This window comes from Notamacropus eugenii, chromosome 5 (assembly GCF_028372415.1).
Source record: "Notamacropus eugenii isolate mMacEug1 chromosome 5, mMacEug1.pri_v2, whole genome shotgun sequence".
In the NCBI taxonomy this organism is placed as follows: Eukaryota; Metazoa; Chordata; class Mammalia; order Diprotodontia; family Macropodidae; genus Notamacropus; species Notamacropus eugenii.
In genome coordinates, this window is record NC_092876.1 from 90,680,222 (window position 1) to 90,683,473 (window position 3,252).

The 3,252-nt window shown below is 40.2% G+C and overlaps 1 pseudogene; it reads right to left on the reverse strand.

Moving 5' to 3' along the window:
- Positions 1-2,196: 2,196 nt before the first annotated feature.
- Positions 2,197-3,043, reverse strand: LOC140507552 (olfactory receptor 52B6-like; annotated as a pseudogene).
- Positions 3,044-3,252: the final 209 nt, after the last annotated feature.

The following is a 3,252-nucleotide window of genomic DNA, read 5'->3' on the forward strand; positions in this document are numbered from 1 at the left end:
TTTTTCCAATATATGGTCAAAGTGATATGGGATCTATAATCCTATCTGTGCATTTCTTTAATCTGAGCTGGGGCTCAGCCAATTTCCTATTCTCCCTGAAGGTGTGAGAAACTTGGATATAAGGATTGAAGAACATCTGTAGAGGCACTTATTACTTCTCTATTCTGTCTAGTATCAAGTCAATTTTCTTGGTACATTTTGTATAGTTCATTAGTTGGAATACCATCTATGCTTCCAAAATCTACCCCTTCTCTCAGTAGAGCAGTAAACACTTCTTTCATTGTCGATCTGTTTTGACTTTGAATCTGATGACTATTTACTCTTCTGTCTTGAGGAAATTTGGCTTTTCCCCAGTCCCCTAAGTCACTTAACTGTGATATCTTGTCCAGTACTTCTGAAAGAGGGTGTCCTATTTTCCCAATTATTAGAGTCAAAATTAAATGCTTGTAAGCAGGATGAGCTATTATATTCCTATGGGAAACTGCTAAGGGGGTGTCAGAGTATGCATATATGTTTCTTATCATCATGGCCATCTTCATTACCTCCTCCTTTAACTTTCTTATACAGTGCCTAAGTGAATACCAGGATCTAGCTCCACTAGGTCACATAGCGTCAGTAAGATAATGCTTATTACATCCATCTTCAGTCAAAGTTAACACATTAGTCTTATTGTTACCTCCTTGCATGTAGTAATGGCTAAAGACTTGCTCTACAAAAGGATTCTAAAACCTAAAAATTTCAAGCAATACACTCCATCTATAGATACTCCTCCACGTGCTTCATCACTGATTCTCACCATCCAGGATATGAACAATTCTCCCATCCTTTGGGTGAACTGACTCTTTCTGAGTAAAATCCTTAATTACCTAAATACTATGTTGCTTCTTTGATTCTCCTGTTTTCACATTTGTATGTGGCATTCTTCTGGCTGACAATTCTCCCCCTGTTACATTGTTTCATTTTCCAACTCTGACTTCCTTATGGCTTCCTCTCCTGCCCTCTCCTGTCAGTAGTCACTGTGGCAACTAGGTTAGGTCTGCACAAGCTTGTATGCATACTTATTTTGCCAGCTTTTTACTTCTGAGCTAAATGAATAACTTTTTCTTCCACCTGAGGCTCCCCAGTTTTCTTTTTTAAAGGGGAGCCCAAACACTGAGATTTCCCATGCAAACTAGCTATTTTTCCATCTTAATTTTTCCCTTCAGCAGCTGGTATCTGCTTTTATACATAATATGAGAAACCATAAATAAAATCCAGCCTCTCCTACACACCTCTGCCAACTCTTTCCGTGGTTTTATTGGTATTCTTTGCAAATATATTTCCAAATATCTAGATTCCTCCTCCTGTAACCTTGGTTCCCAGTTTTCACAGGATCCAGTGTTTTTAGCCATTCACTTGCCAGGGAGGAATAAGATGTCTTCCCATTCTAGGATATCTGTTTCTTCCTTTAAAACCTTTCTCCCTGCAAAGAGATTTTATACCCTGCAATGCTTTTCTTGATGCCAAATGTATCACCAAGACAATATTCACAGCACTGAGGGAGACTAGGAATATGCTGGTATAGTCCTGAATCCCAAAGTATAGCAAACTCTCCATATAGAAGGCAGAAGAAAAAAAAAACAGCATTTATTCAGATACCAGAAAGTCATATCCCAACACTAGAAAGCCAAATCTGTCATAGTGACCAAGAAGTCAATAAACATTAGCACTGCAGTGGACAAAGTCATTCCCAAGCTTCCTCCACCCCCACTCCACTCATGAGCCTAGCTGTGCCTGCTTGTGTTCTCTCCTCCACCCTCACTGCTCTCACCAAATTCCTTTCAGCTTCACTCCACCTTTCCTGTTCCATCTATTCAGCAAGCTCCTCCCACCACATGTGACTTAGGCTTCCATGTGATTTAAGTAGGTCACACAGGTCTATTAATGAATGGGAAAGATCTTCCCATTGAAATTGTCATTACAGGAATCAAGATCAGTGGTGTCAAAATCAAATGGAAATTGATCCCTGAACCCACATATTTACTTAGAAAAACCACAAATTAATGTTATCTATGTTGTATTGCTAATTTTTGTGTTAAATATTTCATAATTACATTTTAATCTGGTGCTGATGTTATTTGTGGTCAGCTTAGACCCAAGGTCACAAGTTTTATATCTCTTGTCAAGAGGACTCTAGGTTTACTGGGTTCCATCTTTTCACATCCCCGACTGTAAAAACACCTGGACAGCCTCTTGCCAGATCTGTTTGGTTCTTACACTGTAAATGACAGGGTTGAGAACAGGTGGGATAACAACATAGAGGTTGGCTTGGAGGATATGGACATAGTGGGGAAAATTTTTCCTACCAAAGTGGTAGGCAAAGGTAGAAAACAGAGCAGGGGTATAAAAGAGCAATATAATACAAATATGAGAACCACACATTCCCAATTCTTTGAGCTGAGCTTCATGTGAGGGAAGATGAAAGACACTGCGTAGGATGAGTGCATAAGAGATAGCAATAAGAATGATATCTAGACGTATGGGGAGCAAAGCAGCTGCCAAACCATACCAGACATTAACAGAGATATCAGCACAGGTCAACCAAGCAATGCCCATGTGCTCACAGAAGGTATGTGAAATTATATTGGTCTGGCAATAGGGTAACCTTTTGAGGAGGAAGATAGATGGGAATAAAATGCGGAAGCAGTGAGTAAGTATGACCCCAGCTATCTTTCTGATGATGGTGGGAGTAAGGATAGTGTTATAGTGTAAAGGTGAACAGATGTCCACATAGCAGTCAAATGTCATGGCCAACAGGATGGCTGAGTCAGCCATAAACAAAAAGTAGATACGGAACGTCTGCGTTAAAACGACATGCATTAAAGGAGATGGCTTGTGTCCCCAACCAGAAGATGGTCAGAGCCTTGGGTATAGAGGAAGTAGAGAACAGGACATCAGTCCTAGCTAGCATGGATATGAACAGGTATATGGGTCCATGCAGACTTCTCTGGGAGATGATTATACTGATCAGGATGCTATTCCCTGCCAAGGCAGCCACATACATGATACAGAAGAGGATAGAAAGCCAGATGTGCAGGTGTTCCAGGCCTGGAATTCCAGTGAGAAAGCAACCACCAAGGTGGGTATCAGTGATATTCAGAGGAGGCATTGTGACTTTACAGCTTTGGAGGTGAAGGTCTTATTATTTTATAGATGTTTCATCTGTATGAGAGAAGAAAGCTAGGAAATTAGTTTTAGACTTTGGTAAAAGCT